This window comes from Oncorhynchus mykiss, chromosome 21, assembly GCF_057628025.1.
Source record: "Oncorhynchus mykiss isolate SJ-2025 chromosome 21, ASM5762802v1, whole genome shotgun sequence".
NCBI classification, from domain to species: Eukaryota; Metazoa; Chordata; class Actinopteri; order Salmoniformes; family Salmonidae; genus Oncorhynchus; species Oncorhynchus mykiss.
The window spans coordinates 13091890-13116185 of record NC_143042.1 but is presented as its reverse complement, the minus strand read 5'-3'; the positions used below and the strand labels follow the sequence as shown (position 1 = coordinate 13116185).

The following is a 24296-nucleotide window of genomic DNA, read 5'->3' as shown; positions in this document are numbered from 1 at the left end:
GAGCTCCGTTGAGCTCCAACTAGGAAGATGAGTCATGTTATCGTGTGGGAATCCAATGGTAACCACTGCAGTCCTTATCTTGAATTTAAGTAGGGGGGGGTTCAGGGGTTCTCTTGATGTCATGGTGTTTATATTCATCACACTACTGTTCACATTTGAATGTCATGCTGTGACAGCCAGAGCAACATTTTCAGATCCAACAACATACGTGACAATCCTCTGTCTCAAGCTAGGGGAGACCGAGCGTGTGTGGCCAAGGGCACGCCATGGCGACCAAGGTCATCATAAATGGCAAACACAAATATGAGGACACCACACACTGTTGATCAACGTCGTATTTGAATAAATAGCAGGAAAACAAATGAAGAGTGAAAAAAACTATGAAGATGAAGGCTTAAGGGAGTTTTATCATCACACACAAGGTTTCCAACATTGCTTGAGAAGGAATTAATGAATTATGATTAAGCCAGTGTTAAATAAAGCCAGGCAGATCATATGGAGTCTTACCCTGGTGTAAGTTTAACCAATAGGGAACTCTGTCCTGGTCTCTGTTCACAAACCGTATTTCCTCCCTCGCACTACACAATACCACTCTACTATAACAACATGTACATCCAGCTGGTGAGGCAGGTGCGGCGGGGTTGAGTAGCCATTTGCTGAGGCATGTGGCTGATTCAGGCCTTGTTAAATTCCATTTTGTTTGTGAGCGGTGCTGAGCGTGGCCTCCTCTGGGCGTATAAGGGCAGACTCCGAAGCCACCGCACCGACTGGAGACCGAGGGGAGCAGTCCCAATTTGTCATCCTTATTAACCATGACATATCCAAAGTGGCAGAGTGCGGCCCATGGAGATATAGAGAGAAAGAGAAAGAGGGAGATAGGGGAAAAGATAGACTCCCTGCCCACCTCTGTCTCCTATCCTCCCTCCCCCTCATGAACCTCTGAGCAGGGCCCCAATCTGCCTGGCTAAAACAATGCAATTCAATGTTGGTGATTAGGGCAGACGAGGCTAAAGTAAAGGAGTCCCGGCCGGGTTCCCACCTCTCTCTCTCCAGTCTAACTCACTTGTCTCAGTAGCTCTGCTGCGAAGGGGGGGGGGGGACAAACAGAGCATGAAGCCTGCTCTTTTACTCTGTCTAGCTATCTCAGCGAGGCTAAATGAAAAAGTTACTTGGCCCTGGAATGGCAATGGGGTCTAGTCAAGGGCATCTACAAGGTGACTTCCATAAGAAGAGGTAGTTGGACGGGGGTGGGTGTCTTGCCTTCAGCCACGTGACATGATATTAGGGGTTTTCGTCACTGAACGAGTCCCCCCTCTCCCCTGCTCACCTTCCCACGGCGGAGATTAAGATCGCTTGTTGTAATTATTGCTCCTTGAGGCAATCTAATTCTGCCAAGGAGATAGCGTCACACCAGTCAGGTGCTTTAGAGGGAATCTGGCAACCAGCTGTTGTCGTCCTCTGTGTGTTCCGAACGGCATTGTTTTGTGATACATGTCTGTTGATCGACTGGCTTCTCTGGCTTCTGCCAATCCCCCCCGTCTGTCTCCAGATTCGCTCTCCTTCACTAACCACATTATAGGAAAAAATAAGGGGGAAAAAAATCACACGCCAAAGCCAAAAACCCTGAGGTGTCTGGGATTTCTGCCACCTGACGTACTGCGAGGCATCAATCATCCGCCACCACTGTCCCATGAAACATCTGTCTTAGACACACCGGGAGCATGGCCGCCTCCCATCCAAACACAGGTGTTTGACACGCACCTTCAGCTCTGCCCAATGAGCAGCCATCTTTTACCGTCAGGAACAGTAATGTAAGGGTATGAGAGATCACCAATTAACGGGACAATATGCATACATTCAGAAACCTTCACAGGTGTGCGATATGTCATACAGTATATGCATTACAGGAGAAAAATGGGCACAACAGTTATTTGCTTTTCAAGTGATTCATGTTCAAGCAAGCAGTATCATCACTAGCGAGCTCCTGTTATGGTTGTGTCATTGAATGTTACAGTGATGACACTGAGCGTTATGGGGGTGACGTTGAGCGTAATGGTGGTGACATTAAGTTACGGTGGTGACATTGAGAGTTACGGTGGTGACATGGAGAGTAACGGTGGTGAAATTGTGAGTTACGGTGGTGATATTGAAAGTTGCGGGCAGATGGTCTCTCTTGGGAATGACTCCCTACCGAGAAATCATCTGCGCCCGCGATAAGCTTCATTGGCTGTTCAGGGCCGATGTTCTAATTCTCCAAAGACAGAGCCCAGCTCAACCCCGTTACACACGTGTGTCGCCGCAAATCACCCTCAACAGCGCGTGCATCACCCTGTCTTTCCCCAGCAGATCTATCGGTGCCACTTTGCTAGGGTAACCGCAGTCAGTTCAGGCACGCGGCTGATCCATTGCCCTCGCTCAGCAGTGGAGTAGGATCGTTGGTTGGGTGTACTTTCCGTCTGCTGCTTTCATCAACAAGCCTTAATGATCCTCAGACAACTGACTGGTGAATACGATCACATCTTATAGGAAGGGATGTCTATTCATTTGCTTTAATCGTGACGGAGTGACAGGCAATTAAGGATTGTGGTGCCTCTGTCATCCCTGGGAATGTGTGGGCTGGATTAAAACGCACATCAGTTTATGGTAGCGCTGGTATATGGTCGTGGAGGGAAAAACAGCTTATTGTCAATGCTGTCAACTCCGGAACATGGAGAATGGAATCTCATAAGCATGAAGTAACATTGGTCATTGGGAATTGCCTCAACATGGGTGACATTTGGCTCCATTTACTACAGTTGAGCAGGTTAATGTACATTGTCACTGTGTGTGGCTACTCATGCGTGGATTCATGTTAATGTGTGAGTGATATTAATTGAGAAGAGGAGAAATGTATTTCATCAGTGTTAGTGATTAGACTGACCTTTATTTAAATAGGCTATTGTGGCTGTTTACAAGTCTCAAAGTCATGTAGAGTGTGTGGGTCAATACATTTTTTCTGGTAGGGTGGGTATGTTTTTCTATATGTGTGTGTGTGTGTGTGTGTGTGTGTGTGTGTGTGTGTGTGTGTGTGTGTGTGTGTGTGTGTGTGTGCGCGCGTGCGTGCGTGCGTGCGTGCGTGCGTGTGTGCAAGAGGGAGTGCTCAGTGGCAGATCGTGACAAACCCTCAATCTCTACGTGGGAGCTGCTACTGTTCAACCACGACCATACACCCACATCTCCCTCTTCTGCACCCCCACTTTCTCTCTTCTGCACCCCCACTTTCTCTCTCTCTCTCTCTCTCTCTCCCTCATTATTTTGCTCACTCTCCTCATCACCTCCAGCTAACTCTCTCTTCCTCTAGCTTTTCTGCCCTGCTTTCTCTCCCCTGTTCCTCCACTCATCTATTCTCTCTCCCTCTCTCTCCAAGTGCTCTCCCCATTTCTCTCCCAGCAGGTCACAGCCCCTCCTGGTCTGAGCATAGACACCAGGGGGGAACCCTGTGATGTGGCCATCTGCAGTATTCCCACATTGGGCCACTTCACCACCATCACCATCACGCTGGGCCCATCTCCTGTCAGTCTCCCCACTCCAACCACACACACTGCTCACTCCACCAACCACAGCACCACCAGAGGACCACCTGCAGATCTCAGCCACTGCATGGCAACGAGTCAATCCACATGCTATCGGGAAGGGCAGAGAGTAGTTGGAAACAAGAGAGCTGATGTTCAGGATTTTTAAATAAGAGAGGGAGAGAATCAGAGGTCTGAGACAGTCAGACATTTGAATGTCTGTGTCAGTCTCAATGTGAACTGCAAAGGCCTAAAGAAGTCCTGACTTAAGTTGCACTCCACCTTCAAGACCAACCATCCATTGGCATCAATGTGTTGTTCATGCCGTGGATAAAGTTTCAAGTCAACTGTGTCATTCAGGATCTTGAGTCAAGATGGTGGCCATGCAGCTCATTCCAGATATGAGCAGAGTGACCTTGAAAGCCCTGGTCTGTGTATAGTAGATAGATGGGAAGGCAGCGGCATGGCTGCTGAGGTAATTTAATTATCAGACCCTCCACAGGCTAGGGTAATGACTGCTCTCCAAATCCTCCCTAATCCCCTATCCCAGTCCTCTACACAATCAGGCCCTGCCCGGGGCTCTCTGACTGTCTGACACAGGCAGTACTAACTCCTATACCCTGACTCTGTCTGTAGTCCCAGCCTGATGGCATACAATACTGTAATATACAGTGCCTTCGGAAAGTAGTCAGACCCCTTAAGCCTTTCCACATTATTGTTACGTTACAGCCTTATTCTAAAATTGCTTAAATAAAAAAAATGTCCTCAATTGCTTTGTGATTATGGGGTATTGTGTGTAGATTGATGTGGGAAAAAACGATGTAATCAATTTTAGAATAAGGCTGTAAAGTAACAAAATGTGTAAAAACTCAAGGGGTCTGAATACTTTATTTAACTATATCGATAGGAGCGACGTGTTTGGTGAGTAAAAGACCAAAATACACTTCCATGTAGTGCATTGTGTGTGTGCGTGTGTGTGTGTGTGTGTGTGTGTGTGTGTGTTAAAATAGCTCTTCATTCCTCTCACGTTGGTGTCCTCTGAGTCCAGGATGGTTCTTGAGGTCTAAAGGGGGCCGTCCTCTCTCCATGACATCTTTATTAATTACCCCTCCTGAGAGAGATAGGAGGTGACCCCTGACCCTCTCAGAGGCCCCGGACCCTAGACCTGGTGACTGGCTGTGGGGACTGACTGTCTCCTCTCAGTCAAACCACTGGAGAGCCAAAATACCCACTACACACATTGCAGGGGAGCCACACCATCTTGTGGGCGGAGGAGAGTTAGCTTGTTTGCTCGGTCTACGTCTCTGCTTTCAATTTTTGGTGATTAGTCAGACACAAAGTAGCTGTTCACTTCCACCTCCGGTCAAGTAATACCCTATAATATGATATAGTGAGTTGTGAAGATGACATGATTAGATAGGCACTGTGAAAAGTGGTTCATTTAGATGAAGAAACCCCTGGGTGTGAATGGTGTGCCTCTGTATGTTATCCTGCTGAAATTAACCTCTCTGTTTTACCAGACCTCCCTCCCTCCCTCCCTCCCTCCCTCCCTCTTCTCTCCTCTCTCCTATCCAAGCATCTGTGCAGAGTCAATGGTGTTGGCATGTGCTAATGACCCCAACATGGTGGGTGGGTGGGTGGGTGGGTGTGTGTGTGTGTGTGTGTGTGTGTGTGTGTGTGTTTGTGTGTGTGTGTTTGTGTTTGTCTGTGTGTGTGTGTGTGTGTGTGTGTCTGCGCGTGTGCGCCAACAGAGAGTGAAAGGAGCACCTGTGCGTGTTGAAAAGAGCCTGCTGGTCCTACCTTATGAACAGCACCACATCCTCCAGGCTGGATTGATAGAGCTTTAAGGCAGCTTCCTGCCTGCGGAACAGAGAGAGAGAGAGAGTGTAACGAGAGAGTGTAAGGGGGCTATCAGATGTAATTAAAGCAAGTGTCTCTTCTCTGTAAGAAAGTCAGAATTCTCAGAAATATGTCTGACTCACTAAGAATTCTTTGAACAGCATAACACCCATGGGTAGTGTGGAAATGAGCTGACTGTGACAGGGGCATGATAACCATACAGACCATACAGACCTTACAGACTATTCCTGGGATGGAAGACAATGCAAGTGGTAGACGGGCTGAGTTGGGAATCGACTATGACATGCTGTATAATATCTCAATTTAAAGGGCTAGGACTGTCAAAGTATATCTTAAAATGTTGACCTTTTGGAGATTGGCTGCCTTTTTCTCTTTCCACTCATCTCTTTCTCCTGCCCTCTCTTCTTCTCTGTCTCTCCACCTTTCTTTCTCTGCCTCTCTCTTCCTGTCCCTGCTGACCCTCTGACTCCCCACTCCTCACAGCTAGCTTTCTTCTGGAAGACAAACTCTCCACTTCAGGCTCTCTTCATGAACTTGGCAGCCGAGAGCTAGGTTGTTCATTTATTTCCCCCTCCAAGAGAATAATTATACTCCTCATGGGCCACTAGACAAAAGTCAAGCCAAGATTATTTCTTGAAATGTTTTTTATAGTTTTTTCCCCAGTTTTTTTTCTCCAACTTTTTTGAAATAGACCCCCTCTCTCTTTCTTTTTGGAATTGGCAACACTTTGTGTTCATCTCAGTCTGATTGGCTGGAGCCTCGTAGTCCCCAAAGCTTCCAGAACAAAGCCTGTTGACTGTATCAGCCAAGTGGTGGATGACACAGTCTAGGAGAGAGAGGAGACCAGGATGAAATATTTATTTTGCAGACTGGCTGTGTGGCAGCCATTTGCTGTTATGTTGTGTCTCACTGCCTTGATCTAGCTAGCTAACATAGTCTGTTTGTTAGTTGGATTTGCTTGATTGCATGGATTCATTTTTGGTTTCTAGTCTCTTGTGACTTTTCATCTGAAAAAGGGAAACGTTTTTCTGTGACTCCTGACTTCAAGGCTCATTACATCTAATCATGCAGTGGTGTACTGTGGCCTTGTTTTCTCTCGGTTTTTGTTGTTGTTTTGTTGCTGTTGTTTTACCATTCCCTGCATATTTACGATAACAGGACATAAAATGTTGCCATGGGGACCGACCCACCCCGGGATAACAGAAGGCATTACAGCACCGGACCACAGAGGAGAAAGCCTTCCGGCCAATCAGCAAACAGCTCACTGTTGCCAAGGAGTTTTTCATATATATATATATATATATATATATAAAAAATCACCTTTATTTAACCAGGTAGGCCAGTTGAGTACAAGTTCTTGTTTACAACTGCGACCTGGCCAAGATAAAGCAAAGCAGTGCGACAAAAAACAACAACACAGAGTTACACATGGGATAAACAAACTTACAGTCAATAATACAATAGAAAAATCTATCTACAGTGTGTGCAAATGGACTAAGGAGGTAAGACAATAAATAGGCCAAAAGTAGCGAAGTAATTACAATTTAGCAAATTAAGTGATAGATGTGAAGATGATGATGTGCAAGTAGAAATACTGGTGTGCAAAAAGAGCAAAAAGTAAATAAGAACAGTATGGGGATGAGGTAGGTAGTTGGATGGGCTATTTACAGATGGGCTATGTACAGCTGCAGCGATCGGTAAGCTGCTCAGATAGCTGATGCTTAAAGTTAGTGAGGGAGATATAAGTCTCCAACTTCAGGAATTTTTGTAATTCGTTCCAGTCAATGGCAGCAAAGAACTGTAAGGAAAGGCGGCCAAATGAAGTGTTGGCTTTGGGGATGACCAGTGAGATATACCTGCTAGAGCACGTGCCAAGGGTGGGTGTTGTTATGGTGACCAGTGAGATGAGATAAGGTGGAGCTTAGATGACCTGGAGCCAGTGGGTCTGGCGACGAATATGTAGCGAGGGCCAGCTGACGAGAGCATACAGGTTGCAGTGGTGGGTGGTATATGGGGCTTTGGTGACAAAACGGATGGCACTGTGATAGACTACACCCAGTTTGCTGAGTAAGTGTTGGAGGCTATTTTGTAAAATGACATCGCCGAAGTCGAGGATCGGTAGGATAGTCAGTTTTACGAGGGTATGTTTGGCAGCATGAATGAAGGAGGCTTTGTTGCGAAATAGGATGCCAATTCTCAATTTAATTTTGGATTGGAGATGCTTTATGTGAGTCTGGAAGGAGAGTTTACAGTCTAACCAGACACCTAGGTATTTGTAGTTGTCCACATATTCTAAGTCAGAACTGTCCAGAGTAGTGATGCTAGTTGGCCGGGCAGGTGTGGGCAGCGATCGGTTGAAGAGCATGCATTTAGTTTTACTAGCATTGAAGAGCAGTTGGATGCCACAGAAGGAGTGTATGGCATTGAAGCTCGTTTGGAGGTTTGTTAAACAAAGTGTCCATAGAAGGGTCAGATGTATACAGAATGGTGTCGCCTGCGTATGGGTGGATCAAGGAATCACCAGCAGCTAGAGCGACATCATTGATATATACAGAGAAAAAAATCGGCCCGAGATTTGAACCCTGTGGTACCCCCATAGAGACCAGATGAGAGATAGGATTGAGATAAGAAGTGAATGCGTACAGTGTGTTTGCACCTTTCAATAGCTCATAGTACTGTTTGGATTTCCACGTTTTTCCAAGTCCATAGTCTAGTAACATACCCTATGGAAGTCCAAGAGCATGACGGCTCATATTGCCATTCCATGACGAAATATTGTTTCTGAATGAGCCTTTTCATGCAAGACGTTTCCTCTGCCTGCTGAGATGGGAACAGCTCTTTACACTCCAACCCCTAGGGGCAGTAATTATTACCCCAGGGCCCTGTTTAGTCACTAACCATTTTACAGCTGCCTGCATTTAATGTTCACAGAGTCATTACGATTAGCTAGCTTGAATCTCACCTAGACGACAATCCGTGGCTTTTCATTGTTGTCCTCTTTCTCTTAGTTCCCTCCTCTCTGAGAACTCAGAGAGATCTATCACTGACAGACTGCATGCTACAGCTAGTCAGATACTGGAGGTGATAACTGGGCTAAGTTTGCAGTCTACGGCTGTGTTGTTTGAACAGCCTCTGTGGCGCTGAGGTGTTGGGTGTGTGTGTGTGTGTGTGTGTGTGTGTGTGTGTGTGTGTGTGTGTGTGTGTGTGTGTGTGTGTGTGTGTGTGTGTGTGTGTGTGTGTGTGTGTGTGTGTGTGTGTGTGTGTGTGTGTGTGTGTGTGTGAGCTCGTCAGGGAGATGGAAGATAATCTCCATATACACAGACATGGATGGCCAGCCCAACCCCCTTTTTTTCCTCCCTTTCCTGTCTTCCTGAGACCACTGGGGCGGAAATCCGCCCTGTCCCCACGCAGCGTCGCTCCTATCCATCCCTACGTAATACACACACATGGCCACAGATAGGTGGGCATAACAACCACAGTTTTCTGACCGAGACTCAAGCTTTTAGCCAAACAAGCCAACTTGTAAGGAAGCTTAAACCAGGTGATGGTAATCATTAACACAGCCTGCCTGGCTTGTCTTTTTGCTTATCGTTGCCTTGCCGCTGGACTGGCTCCAGTGTCCAACAGCCCTGTGTGTCATCACAAACACCATGAGCCTCCCACTCCCCATTTTTTATCAGCTTAACAAGGCCTATTTCCTTCACGTAGGCCTCACAGGTGTAAAGGGGAGGCTGTAGAGGGTTATGATACATCACATCTGTCTAAGCCTGAGGCTCCCTTCTTCTACTTCAGCCCACCGAAACACCGAAAGTTGACAGAGCTCCATTGTAAGACTTATGTGAATACTGGTTTCAAGATCAGTTGAGGAGATTGCATGAGTTGGGGGGCAGGGGGGTTCCGGGTCAGAACCTTAGTGGTTCCTGAATAATGGAATTAAACCACACCAAACTAAGCCAGGCCTCTACTGCCAGGGTGACTCTTTTGAGGTACACAAGCCCATGCTAATACAGTCCTCCACTGTACATAATGTATAAACCATACTTTTACAGTTCTTTGGGAAAGTATTCAGACCCCTTGACTTTTTCCACATTTTGTTATGTTACAGCCTTATTCTAAAATGGATTAAATTGTTTTTTCCCCTCATCAATCTACAAACAATATCACATAATGACAAAGCAAAAACTGTTTTGAGAAATGTTTGCAAATGTATGAATGTACTTACATATCACATTTACATACATTTTCAGACCCTTTACTCAGTACTTTGTTGAAGCAACTTTGGCAGTGATTACAGCCTTGAGTCTTCTTGGGTATGACTCTACAAGCTTGGCACACCTGTATTTGGGGAGTTCTCGAGCTCTGTCAGGTTGGACGGGCGTTGCTGCACAGCTATTTTCAGGTCTCCCCAGAGATGTTCGATTGGGTTCAAGTCCGGGCTCTGGCTGGGCTACTCAAGGACATTCAGAGACTTGCCCCGGAGTCACAGCTGCGTTGTCTTGGCTGTGTGCTTAGGGTCTGAATACTTTCCAAATGCACTGCAACTACCTTATGCTCTGTTGATTGGTTTATTTCCGTTGGCTGTTGCTGCCTCTCCCTGGGTGTGCTGTGTTTCCCCTCAGCTTTACATCTGGCTGTGTGGAGCGCTGTTGTGAGGCAGCACCTTGAGAGAGAGAGACTTTCTAAGCTACATATAGAGGGTCTGTGTACTATCTGTGAATGTATGGTTTAGTACAAGGAAGAGAGAGACTATTGTTTTTAAGAGCAGAGGTGGGTGGTTACATGTCAAAGAGAGAGAGAGAGAGAGAGAGAGAGAGAGAGAGAGAGAGAGAGAGAGAGAGAGAGAGAGAGAGAGAGAGAGAGAGAGAGAGAGAGAGAGAGAGAGAGAGAGGCGTGAGTGTGACCGGGAGAGAGAGAAGGGGAGGGGGCTGGAGTAGGTGGGCGGGAAGAGTGGGAGGGAGTGTCAGAGAGAGGAAGAGAGAGATGAAACAAGCAAGCAAGGGAATCAGAGCTTGCCTGCCGGAGCTGTGTTGTGTTTGGTGTGTGAGCGTAAGTGAGCGCTAGCTGATCCATCACTGTGTGAAAGGGACCTCGCTGAGCGTTCAGCCCCAGCCCCGATCTCCCTCAACCCCCCAGAGCCCTTCCAGAAGGCTGTAAAGGAGGACCCAGGCTCGTGCACGTGCTGCCAGGTAAGACACAGAGAGCATGGAGGCTCTCCGCTGAGAGAGCTTACTGTACAGAGAACAGATCACGAAAGCGCTTAGCGGTGCCTGTGTATCGGGAGGTGATCTTATTGGAATGGATGTGGCTTGCAAGGACAAGGTGAATGGTGTTGTTTCTCATCTGTGTCTGTGTCTGAGTGTGTCAGTGTGTGTTTGTGTACGTCAGCTGACTCGGGTCACAGGGCATATGTAACCTGATTGGAACAGGTCAGCTTGTATGTGACAGCAGTCAGTTTATTTCTGACTCTAGCTCCTCTTTAATGGCAGATGTCATGGGACATCAATACTGCCATTTACAGAAGAAAAAAAACAAAATAGGAAAAGGCGGTTTTTGATTTGGATCCCGTTTAGTAAATTGGCCTTAATAGCTGTTGTTTCCATTGTTTTCTGATGTATTTCATTGCTCTCTTTTGTGGCGAAGTGCTGTTAGATATTGTCATCATCGCAGGAGTTTGTCTCAGAGCATAAATAAATGATTACTGTATATATTTTCTCGCCTCACTACTGGCATACCATTTTTCGCCCGTTCCACGAAGGCTGACAGCAAATTGCTGTGTGTTTGTGAATGCACGATGTGTGTGTGTGTGTGTGTGTGTGTGTGTGTGTGTGTGTGTGTGTGTGTGTGTGTGTGTGTGTGTGTGTGTGTGTGTGAACGCATGCATGTGTGTCTGTGTGTTCGTGTTTGTGTGTGTATACGCATCTGTGTGTGTGCATGGTTGTGTGTGACCCGGCTGGACATGGCGGCAGAGTTGAAAGCATCCATGGCATTAATGAAAGACTGGGATGAGCGGAGTCCCACTGGTGTTGGGCTGGGCTCCAGATGCAGCGCTGGAACTGGGAGGGAGGGAGGGAGGGAGGGCTGGATATTCAGTGTGGAGCAGCAGAGCCTCTGTTTCCATATGAGACAAAAGACTGGATTCTGCTGACTGAATGATGAATGATTATCAATCACCAAAGAGGAAAATGGGGTTGTCACCAACACAAAATACAAACAGAGACATTACAAACCCACAGCATACACCAGAATAAAATAGCTTCTCAGTGAGAATCAGCTTTCCTGATATTAAAGAGTAGGGCCTATTTTGTACAGGCAAGATGGATGAATAGAGTTATTATCGTCTTGCCTACCCTCCACATAGGTATCCCCCTTCCCATGGACTGATGGAAGACAGTCGGATGGAGACAGTCGTATTCAAATCATTTTGGCTCCTCTCTCTCCCTCTCTCTCCCCTTTCTCTTCCCTCTCTCCCCTCTCTCTTCCCTCTCTCCCCTCTCTCTCCCCTCTCTCCTCTCTCTCTCCCCTCTCTCTCTATCCTTCTCCCACTCTTTATTTCAGATGAATTGACCCAGTCCTCTTTCCACCCCTCCATTCCTTTCCCTCTACTATAAATAGGTCAAACCCAGAGCACAGATCCAGTGGAACGGTGATTAACATTCATAGTTGTTCTCTCATTTAGAAACATGAAAGAGTGGAAGGTTGTCTCATTGTGGAGCTTCAAACATCTCCTCTCCATTTCCTTCCATTGTCCTCAGCTGGTGTAATCCATGAAAGCCAATGCACGGGCCAGTTCTTTTTTTACACATGAATCAAACCTGTCGGATTTCAATTTCATTTCACCTCTTTGCGCCAGGTCTTTTTCTTTCTCTCCTGGCGGCCTATCTAGCGTATTCACATCCACTGTAACAATCTGGCCTTTGGAAAATGGATTTGCACTTCCAACAGGGGTCAAGGTAGGCTGAACAATGGATCATGTCTCCACAGTCTGGTCTTGTTCAGGGTTATTGTTACCGATCATATTCATAGACATTTTAAATGAAAAGATATTCAGCTTTCATCTGGTTCATTTTGAATGGGACAGTGTTTAGTGATAGACTGGTGGACACTTGCTGTTTACACAATAGATTCCTTGGTTTGTGTGGAACTTCTCTCAATGGATTTTGACCAGAACTGTAGTTTCAGCATGTATGAGCACTACAATGAGATCAGGACTCATGCTATAGTCTCAAGGCTGAGAAGTAAACAGAGAGACAGGCTGTGCGTGGTGTGTATGGTGTGCGCGTGTTTGCGTGCGCGCTCGCGTGTGTGTTCATTTCTTTGCATCAATAACTAATGAGCTTCTCTCTGGCGCTCTCACTCAGTTCAAACAGTGTTTTTGTTTATCTAGCAGCTCTTTCAGTTAAGTAAATATGTTTGCCTCTGACAAGCAAAGGGTAAAGTAGGAGCAGCGTGTGACCTTCATGCAACCTTGTAGTGACGTTGAGGATGTTTTGGGGTTATTTAGAGGTGGCAGAAGAGTATATTGGATATCTTGTCTTATAAATACAGAAACCAGGGCGATAGAAAAAGGGAGAGAAAGAGAGAATGAGAGAAACAGAGAAAGAGAGATAGAGAGAATGACAATTCCAGAGAAAGAGAGAGAAGGGAGGAAGAAACAAGGTGAATCAGAGAGAGAAGGGAGGAAGAAACCAGGTGAATCAGAGAGAGAATGGAGGAAGAAACAAGGTGAATCAGAGAGAGAAGGGAGGAAGAATGAAGGTGAATCAGAGAGAGAAGGGAGGAAGAAACCAGGTGAATCAGAGAGAGAATGGAGGAAGAAACAAGGTGAATCAGAGAGAGAAGGGAGGAAGAATGAAGGTGAATCAGAGAGATAAGGGAGGAAGAAACAAGGTGAATCAGAGATAGAAGGGAGGAAGAATGAAGGTGAATCAGAGAGAGAAGGGAGGAAGAAACAAGGTGAATCAGAGAGAGAAGGGAGGAAGAATGAAGGTGAATCAGAGAGAGAAGGGAGGAAGAATGAAGGTGAATCAGAGAGAGAGAAGGGAGAAAGAAACAAGGTGAATCAGAGAGAGAATGGAGGAAGAAACCAGGTGAATCAGAGAGAGAAGGGAGGAAGAATGAAGGTGAATCAGAGAGAGAGAAGGGAGAAAGAAACAAGGTGAATCAGAGAGAGAAGGGAGGAAGAAACCAGGTGAATCAGAGAGAGAATGGAGGAAGAAACCAGGTGAATCAGAGAGAGAAGGGAGGAAGAAACAAGGTGAATCAGAGAGAGAAGGGAGGAAGAATGAAGGTGAATCAGAGAGAGAGAAGGGAGAAAGAAACAAGGTGAATCAGAGAGAGAAGGGAGGAAGAATGAAGGTGAATCAGAGAGAGAGAAGGGAGAAAGAAACAAGGTGAATCAGAGAGAGAATGGAGGAAGAAACCAGGTGAATCAGAGAGAGAAGGGAGGAAGAATGAAGGTGAATCAGAGAGAGAAGGGAGGAAGAAACAAGGTGAATCAGAGAGAGAAGGGAGGAAGAATGAAGGTGAATCAGAGAGAGAAGGGAGGAAGAAACAAGGTGAATCAGAGAGAGAAGGGAGGAAGAATGAAGGTGAATCAGAGAGAGAAGGGAGGAAGAAACAAGGTGAATCAGAGAGAGAAGGGAGGAAGAATGAAGGTGAATCAGAGAGAGAGGAGAAAGAAACAAGGTGAATCAGAGAGAGAAGGGAGGAAGAATGAAGGTGAATCAGAGAGAGAAGGGAGGAAGAAACCAGGTGAATCAGAGAGAGAAGGGAGGAAGAATGAAGATGAATCAGAGAGAGAAGGGAGGAAGAAACAAGGTGAATCAGAGAGAGAAGGGAGGAAGAATGAAGGTGAATCAGAGAGAGAAGGGAGGAAGAAACAAGGTGAATCAGAGAGAGAAGGGAGGAAGAATGAAGGTGAATCAGAGAGAGAAGGGAGGAAGAATGAAGGTGAATCAGAGAGAGAAGGGAGGAAGAAACAAGGTGAATCAGAGAGAGAAGGGAGGAAGAATGAAGGTGAATCAGAGAGAGAGAAGGGAGAAAGAAACAAGGTGAATCAGAGAGAGAAGGGAGGAAGAATGAAGGTGAATCAGAGAGAGAAGGGAGAAAGAAACCAGGTGAATCAGAGAGAGAAGGGAGGAAGAGGCATGTTTAGACAATAGACGTGTGCGTGTGTTTGTGTGTGTTTGTGTGCGTGCGCTCTGACCCGTGTACTACTCTCCCTGGCTGTTACGTGTTTCGCTCTGAGCGACAGCCAGGGCCTCTTACTTTCCACTCTGCTGGACTCTGTCCTTCCTCCGTGACTCACCACCTCAACGCCCACTCTGATTGTCTATCCATCCTTACTGCAGGGAGATGGAGGACAGAACTCAACCTCGCCAAACGCCCAGGGTGATGTCTGCGGTCAAATTGGTGGTGGTCTCTCTTTAAGCAGTGATCAGAAGCTTTATTCACAGAATACACTACTTTATTCTTAGAATGGAATTGGATATGAATAGAGGTTGATTGTGTGGTTTTAAATAAGTGAAGTGATTGTAACTAATGGTAGTTTGAGAATTGGGCATTCATTTGGTGTTTGGTGGTGGTCTCCTTATTTTGCATCATCTTACTCCTGGGTTCTGTATCCTATTTAAAAAGTTATAGGTTGTGCAAAATGCAAATTATATATTTTTATTTTTTATGTCAATCAGAATGTTCTCATACGAGCACCCAAGTCATATTCAAAAATCAAATCAAATCAAATGTTATTTGTCACATACACATGGTTAGCAGATGTTAATGCGAGTGTAGAGAAATGCTTGTGCTTCTAGTTCCGACAATGCAGTAATAACAAGTAATCTAGCTAACAATTCCAAAACTACTACCTTATACACACAAGTGTAAAGGGATAAAGAATATGTACATAAAGATACATGAATGAGTGATGGTACAGAGCGGCATAGGCAAGATGCAGTAGATGGTATTGAGTGCAGTATATACATATGAGATGAGTATGTAAACAAAGTGGCATAGTTAAAGTGGCTAGTGATACATGTATTACATAAGGATGCAGTAGATGATATAGAGTACAGTATATACATATACATATGAGATGAGTAATGTAGGGAACATTATATTAGGTAGCATTGTTTAAAGTGGCTAGTGATATATTTTACATCATTTCCCATCAATTCCCATTATTAAAGTGGCTGGAGTTGAGTCAGTGTGTTGGCAGCAGCCACTCAATGTTAGTGGTGGCTGTTTAACAGTCTGATGGCCTTGAGATAGAAGCTGTTTTTCAGTCTCTCGGTCCCAGCTTTGATGCACCTGTACTGACCTCGCCTTCTGGATGATAGCGGGGTGAACAGGCAGTGGCTCTGGTGGTTGCTGTCCTTGATGATCTTTATGGCCTTCCTGTGACATCGGGTGGTGTAGGTGTCCTGGAGGGCAGGTAGTTTGCCCCCGGTGATGCGTTGTGCAGACCTCACTACCCTCTGGAGAGCCTTACGGTTGTGGGCGGAGCAGTTGCCGTACCAGGCGGTGATACAGCCCGACAGGATGCTCTCGATTGTGCATCTGTAGAAGTTTGGGAGTGCTTTTGGTGATAAGCCGAATTTCTTCAGCCTCCTGAGGTTGAAGAGGCGCTGCTGCGCCTTCTTCACGATGCTGTCTGTGTGGGTGGACCAATTCAGTTTGTCTGTGATGTGTACGCCGAGGAACTTAAAACTTACTACCCTCTCCACTACTGTTCCATCGATGTGGATATCCAGCTCAGGCCCCAGCGTCCCTCTGGTGCAGATGATGCTGTCACATGACAGCTCCAAAGCAAACAAGGCGTGAAGGTGCCTGCCTGCCGAGAGCTGGGCTCATTTAGACACATCCAAGCAGCATGGCCAAACAGCTCCCTGTAGCCAGCAGCCAGTTATATTCAGCACCCCCTGTCTCCGGACAGTTCCTTTTGGGTTCGGCACAGCAGTGCTGGCGGTTTCAGCACCTATATCATCTAACAGCACTGCCTGCTCAGACACAGCAGTGCTGGGAGTTTCAGCACCCCTCCTCTCCTGGACAGGGCCAATCAATTCAGCTGCACATCATTGAGGTGAGAAAGAGGGCTGAGAGATTTCAGCACCACCTTCTCCACACAGCGACAGCCAGTCAGTGGACTGCTAGGTGACAGTGGATTGTCAGGAGACAGGTGCTAAAGAGGCACACACTTACCCCCATGCCAGTGGGCTGAACTGAGTGTGTGTGTGCGTGCGTGAACGACCTGAAGCTGCTTCACTAAAATGGGTCATGTATAGCAAGCCAGAACGCATTCCACCTTTGATAAGATAAGAAAATGCATTTTGCAAATCTATTCTTAGAGTGGCAGTATCAGCCCAGTGCTGAAGCTTTCGCCGTTACCCCACAGATTAGGTTTTGACCCTCTGGCGAACTTGGAGCCACGTCAGTTAATGTTTTAATCCTGAGAATTAGGAGAATCCCTTGTTCCTGAACGTTGGATTCGTGTCTGGGATATGTTTGCACAAGAGGCCATCCAAACACTAGGTAATGGCTTCAGCTGCTGGTATGTTTGGCTACAATGAGATTATGGGTTTGATACGGAGCTTCTCTGGGCAGTGGATGTTCTATCAGGAAGAAGTAAGCCACATGCTTTCCACATGTTAGTTTGTCATCCCAGAGCCCATCCCAGGATAATAGAAGGAGATCCTCACACACACACACACACACACACACACACACACACACACACACACACACACACACACACACACACACACACACACACACACACACACACACACACACACACACACACAGGATGTGAGTATTAAAGGTGAGCATCGCTTTGTCGATTCTCCTTATTGATTTAAATGCATATTTTTACAATGTACCTACCTACGACACATGCAAGCCACAGCGGGCGTATCATTTAACTTTCGTTAAAAGCATTTGACAGCTGTGCATTTGGATCAGTGTGAACGTCATGGCTGTGTGAAAAAACGGCAACTTTACATGAAAACAGATGATTTCTATTTGCCCTAATAGATGAAAGATGCTTTGATCCGTCGCCGTAAGCTTTGGTGATATGGTTGGTGGGACCGCGCATGGAACCATTGTAGATAGCAGCCGCACGGAATTCCTCTGGCCGTGGAATATCATCCCAACATCCCAGAGGGGTAAACGTCTCGCCCCCGGCCTGGTTATCACACATTACCAGAACCACACCCCTCTCTCTGGGCTTTACCCCTTCTACACATGTCCCCTAATTGAGACAACATGGGGGTATCCAACCAGGGTCATTTGTATGTTGGAATTAGCATAATTGAATAGGCATGAGTTAAGTGTGTTCCAGTGGTGTGTTAATAACATGGTCAGGGCAACTGAGGCAGGAAGCACGTGTCACTGTGTTTGTCTCCAGCAGGGACATCCATCTGCTCTCTCTCCCTCTCCTTCCTTCCCTCGATTCCTCCTGCTGTCCCTGTGCAGTGGGGGTGAATGGGGTAATTTTTCACTCTCCCGAGGACGCCCTTGTTTGTGGTAGCTAGCTGGCTGAAGCCAGAGACCTGGGCCTGTGTGTTAACGTCCAGGCTCGCAGCGCTGCCGTGTGGACTTGGCGCCCCGTGTGGGGACCGACTGGCCCCTGGGATTCAGAAAGACAGTCGCCGGACTCCAGCCAGTGGTTAATTTCCCCTGTGTGTCACACAGATGTGCACGGTGAGAAGTGACATCCTGGCCCAATTGCCTTACCTAGTAGCCCCAACTCCCAGCTTTGACCAAATGTTATCTTTCATTTTAAAAGCTTCTGTCTTTGTAGTGTCTTTCTACCCAGAGTCCACTGGTAAACCCCCACTCAGGTGCAGCTATAGCCAACTATATGTCAGCCAGCTGCACAAAAGCAGAAGAAAGTCAGAGGGGGCCGGGAGGTGAACTGGAGTGAAAGCGAGGGTATGATGGGAGAGGGAGGGAGGGATGGAGGGAAGGAAGGGGAGAGAGCGAGAGAGAGAGAGAAAGAGAGAGGATGATGGTAGGATAGAGAGGGGGGGGGGTGTTCCATCCCAGCTGTCGTCCTTGTTACTGGGTTTGTGTGAATCAGTGGTGTGACTGCTGCTGCTCGAGCTGTTTCCTCCCCCTCTGTGTCTGAGTGATCAGGTTCCACCCTGGGCTAAAAAACCCTGTTTGATTCTGCACAGTGGGACAGCTCTCCGGCCTTAAGACATAACTCAGACTAGCAAAAGTAGTAGTAGTAGTAGTAGCAATAGTAGTCATTTCCATTCCATTCACCCAGTTCAATGTAACATTGATGAGTTTAGGCTACTACATGATACTCAAATTTCCACTCTGCCATGAGGCTGCTGCAACCTAACCTATGAATTAAAGTTTACAATGTAGGTGCACACAGGTCGAGAAAAATATTGGAGATGACAGACAGTGACACATGGACAGACAATGACACATTCAATACCGAATTGCTCACTCTTGCCTGCATCTAGCTGATCTAGGGTGTAGTCACTAGTCCGACAGTTTCTATTGGATAAATTCAGGTATTTTTATCCCTGGTTTGTTTGCTTCCGTTTAAGAAACTGTTTCAACAGAATCGGCGGAATGAATATACCCCTGATCATAGCAGCCACGTTGTATTCCTTCTAGCCTCTATGCACTCTCCTCCTCTCACCTTTTCCCTTCGTTTGTGGACTTCAATGAACAACACATCAGCTGTATGTGACCAGGCGAAAAAACCTTTCCAAGCCAGACCATGTCATAACCACTACACACAGTCTACATCGTTGTCACCATATTAGCTAAAGTAATGTCCTAGTCAACATAGTTAATATAACCCATTTGTTAGTAAACCCGCTACAATCACCTTATCGCTACAGTATATTTGGGATACTACTGCTAAATATACTCTCCTTTGAACAGCCCCATTTGAGTGTTTAAGATCATTCGTCCCATACAACTGAGGCCATTTTATTTGACACTGTCACTTTAATTGATTAGCTTCCTCCAGAAACCAAGGTCAATTTTGTTAGCTCTTCTCTGCTCCCTCCTCCTATGAGATGGGGGTATTGAGGACACCTTGACTGAGGCCCCTTCTTGCCACTAGATAATGATGGAGGTTCGACATGTCCCTCAGTGCTGCTTTACATTCACAAGGGTGATAGACAACCCAGGCCTGTGTCCTCTCCCAGACAGAAGTCCCACTCAGGCCTGTGTCCTCTCCCAGACAGAAGTCACACTCAGGCCTGTGTCCTCTCCCAGACAGAAGTCCCACTCAGGCCTGTGTCCTCTCCCAGACAGAAGTCACACTCAGGCCTGTGTCCTCTCCCAGACAGAAGTCCCACTCAGGCCTGTGTCCTCTCCCAGACAGAAGTCACACTCAGGCCTGTGTCCTCTCCCAGACAGAAGTCACACTCAGGCCTGTGTCCTCTCCCAGACAGCAATCCCACTCAGGCCTGTGTCCTCTCCCAGTATAAATGCAGCTTAATTAATATCACAGCTGTGCCGTTCTGTGTTAAAAGGTTCTGAGGGATTGAGATCTTAACATGGATGTACGGTATTGGTTTTTAGAGGGGGAAACAGAGGTGTTATCTGGAAATGTTACACATTTTTTTCCACCAGGAGCAGGGTAGATTGTGTTAAATGGAGAGTAATTACTTCTCTAAGCCGTCCATTTGAGTGGCCTTATCAGCCCATCAACAAGGTCTGGTCCTGGAGATACAGATCCCCATTAGAGGTGTGCCTTGCATTTCTAATGCAGCAGCACACAGTCTCCCTCTTGCTTTTTAAAAATCTCTACCACACACACACACACACTACACAGATGCACACACACAGTCTTTCTGTCTAATTTTTTGACGTTTCGGCTCATATTTTCCTCATTTGCAAGGCTGTAAAGGAAAAAACTCAGCATCAATGGTAAATCCGGCATCAGGGGGAACTTTCGATGCCCCATTGTAATACTTTTATTAAACGAGCAGAACTGAATTGAGCATGGAGAATTACATTGACTTCTCTCTCTCACCTCCTCCCTGCTATGGAGGCTGCTTGGAGCTGGGGACAGGAGGGTCAAGAAGGGGGTGGCGGAGGGGTGCGGAGGGGTGCGGAGGGGTGCGGAGGGGTGCGGAGGGGTGCGGAGGGGTGCGGAGGGGTGCGGAGGGGTGCGGAGGGATGCGGAGGGGTGCGGAGGGGTGCGGAGGGGTGCGGAGGGGTGCGGAGGGATGCGGAGGGGTGCGGAGGGGTGCGGAGGGGTGCGGAGGGGTGCGGAGGGGTGCACGTCTTCATGATTAACGCCAGGAGATACATTTCATGTATTGTTCCTTTTCCGTCACCTCCGCCGAACGGAGGCTGGCAAATCTTCAGGGCACATTGTTCCTGAAAACGTAAGCCGAATTAACGCATCGATAACATCAAACTCTCAGGCGAAGACTCTCTCTCCTATTCCTTCGAATGTGGTGAAGGAGCTCCTCTCTGGTTGTGGAAAGCCTCCAACGCCCCCGAGACTGTTTGTGAACAGCTAGTAAAGATAAAGTCATAGCTGCCAGAAAGTCTTGTTACAAACCTGAGGGAGCTCATCTTACTCTGGCTAAGCAACCCTAATAGGTTCAATATCTGGACTATTCCCATTGAAACCCTACCTATTCAAGGTGGTGTGGGACAACTGAGTGAACCTCTTTTCTATGCCGTTTCTTTATAGTTAACTCATTCTAAGTATACTGTTTGAGTAATACAAAGATTAGTGTATGCACGCACACACACACACACACACACACATCACCCTGGTCAGTTGAAATTCAATCCCAGACCCCTTTGGAAAACAGCCAGTATTGTTTTAACTCCACAGCTGATAATAGCCTCTTTCTCTGTCTCTCTGCCGTAGCTGTCAGTATAAATAACTCCTCTACCTCCCGATATGATAAACCCTTAGGAGAAATGAATTACCCAGGATGCACAGGGAGTGGAAAACACACACTAAAAATAAGATACTGGATTATGATGGCCCGGTTCTTCTTTTTGAATGATCTGTATGCAAACTACGTCTGCCACCCACACTTAATATTTAATTATGTTGATTTATATTATTTATATTTATATATTTTTCCAGATCCTTTATATCAGTTGCTAATGGTCTGACCCACGCATTCAGAGTCATGGATAGATGCCTGTGTCCTTGAATGGCTAATGGATGTTACATAACCTCAAGGTCACAGGTCATAGACGGGCGTCCATCTTCACCTGTTTAATTAAATATCACTCAGGAGTTTGTTGTGTTATTGTAATGGCCGATTCCACACCAGATTCACAATGACTAAACGTAATGTACAGTATGTTCATTCACAGAAGGCAGGCTTTATTATAAGACATGTCACTATATGAGAGGTTTGCAATGGATCTTTTGAAACCGTGAAGCAGACGCAGTAAGTTGACATGCTGTCTCTAGACTAGAATCAATGACACAACAATATGAATAGATCACAGGAGGCTGCTGAGGGGAGGACGGCTCATAATAATGGCTGAAACGGAGCACACGAAATGGCATCAAACACTCAGATACCATGTGTTTGATGTGGTTGGTACCATTCCACCTATTCCACTCCAGCCATTACCACAAGCCCGTCCTCCCCAATTAAGGTGCCACCAACCTCCTGTGGACTAGATATATGGAGTTACATGAATAATTTACAAAAACTCCTTCATACCATTTTGCGAACCATCATTGCAACATGGGTTGATATATTAAACCAATACACCCGAGCCATTCAGAATAACTATGAGGTCACCCTGGTACATCACTCTGTAATTGGAAACAAAATTAGATGTCATTCACATTGTTCTTAAAGCTTTTCTCTGAATGAGAGGTTGTCTGGTGTTTCACACACACATGCACACACACACACACACACACACACACACACACACACACACACACACACACACACACACACACACACACACACACACACACACACACACACACACACACACACACACACACAGAGGCCTAGCTCCTTGTCTGTGAGATGAATGGCACCCTAGGGACCTGCTTGGATCCCCCTTGACTGGCCCAGGTCCACCCAGCTCAGTGAGACTCTCTGGGCCCCACTCCCCCCCCCCCCCCAGCCGTCAATCCAGCTATCCATGTGAAGCCTGAGTGGCACAAAAGAGGACAGCACCCCTACCTTTTCCCCCCACTCTTTCCAGCACAACATCCAACCTCTCCACCCAAACCTACACGCTAACTCTGCCCCCTGCTGTGTGTGTGTGTGTGTGTGTGTGTGTGTGTGTGTGTGTCACAAAAAAAGTGCAGCGTGAAGAAGCCTCCTCAGTATGTTTTTATACAAACATCAGTAGATCGTGTAACACAAACGCTACAGTGATAGCAGTCGCACGTTACATGCAATTAGCTGCAGTATTGTGCTGTTATTGTGGATGAGGGAGAGGATAAGAGTTTATGTAGATTTATGGATGGCATTTCTATTAAGTACATGACAAGTACCCCTGCCAGTGTTACAGGGTTATTGAGCTGTAGCTCCTGAGCTTTTAAGATGTAAATCATGAATGTCCGCAATGACTCATTGGCTTCAACAACACTGTATTGATAAGGACGTTATGTATGAAGTGCACCACTGTTTCTGGTTACACGTTATTGTTGCACTGATGTACCATCAACTGTACATGCACCCTCTGTATAGATGTGATCCAGCTGTTGTATGAATTATGGCACTACATGTTTATTTTGTTGTCTGCTTGCAGTGGGCGTATTGTGTGTGTGTGTGTGTGTGTGTGTGTGTGTGTGTGTGTGTGTGTGTGTGTGTGTGTGTGTGTGTGTGTGTGTGTGTGTGTGTGTGTGTAGTAAGTTGTAGGACCTCAGTCATGTCCCAAGCAGACGGGGGGGGGGGGGGGGGGAGTCACGTTCCACCGCCACACAACATAGTACTCAAAGGAGTGTCAGACCGCCCTCTACAAACCACCACTGAATGCATCAAACCAGACATCGAACCAGACGTCTCCCCAGCCCAGTCACAACGGTGCATGGGATGCTTTTGGTAGGAGCTGTTGAAGTTGATGATGGTTGTACACAATTAGAATATATTATGCCATTAAATCCATTTGCGGGTGTTACCATGTTTCCCTTGGAATGTGTGTGAATCAGAGAGCAGTGTGTACGTTCTGTAGCAGACGTTTTCATTTGCCTTCAGTAGAGTTCTGTTAAATGCACAGCTAAAACTGAGGAGCTCCACATTGTCTGTTTAAATTCATGAAAGCTTTCTAGGGTTGTTGAGAGGATAGGGACGTAGAATGGAACAGCTTGGCCAGTCAGACACATGCCGCTACTTATAATTAGAGATTTTTAACAGCACTTAATGAAGTCCCCAGCCACTTTTAAATTAAAAGTAACATTGTTTTGTTTGCTGAAAGGGAGAGAGAGAACAAAAGAATGAGGGGGGGAGAGGTGGAAAGGACATAGAAACAAAGAGGCTGGAAGGAAACAAAGTGACCACCCTCCAGGAGGGGCGGTAATAAGATAAGCTGTACAGCAGCGTGTGTTCAGTCTGCTCACAGATGGCCGTCCTCCTCTCCACCGTCTCCGCCTAGTAGAAAGCATTCCAACCGCTCCCAGCATTTATCTCCTCCTCACAGCCATGCCACAGGGAGCCGGCGCTGCCTCCCCCCTCTCTGTCCTCCCTCCATCCTCTGGGAGAAGTGGAGTCGTGTCCCCTGCTTGCCCCAGCCAGCTACTCCTCCGTCTGGGAAGATAGGTTCTGAATCCCAAGATGACAAGGACAGGTTCTGGATCCCAAGGTGACAAGAACAGGTTCTTGATCCCAAGGTTACAAGGACAGGTTCTGGATCCCAAGGTGACAAGGACAGGTTCTGGATCCCAAGGAGACAAGGACAGGTTCT

General features: G+C 46.6%; 1 protein-coding gene across 6 annotated transcripts in view; it reads left to right on the top strand.

The window, feature by feature from the left end:
• The window catches only part of LOC110500005 (synaptotagmin-1), a 217711-nt gene that overhangs the window by 112372 nt on the left and 81043 nt on the right, over positions 1–24296 (top strand). The window contains exon 1 of one of the 6 annotated variants that reach the window (XM_090213829.1): positions 10365–10597. The exons of 4 other annotated variants lie outside the window; for them this stretch is intronic. The gene's annotated coding sequence lies outside the window, so the exon portion shown is untranslated. Of the gene's footprint in view, positions 1–10364; positions 10598–24296 lie in introns of those variants that run through there. One more of the 6 variants, XM_090213826.1, reaches the window with a different exon arrangement.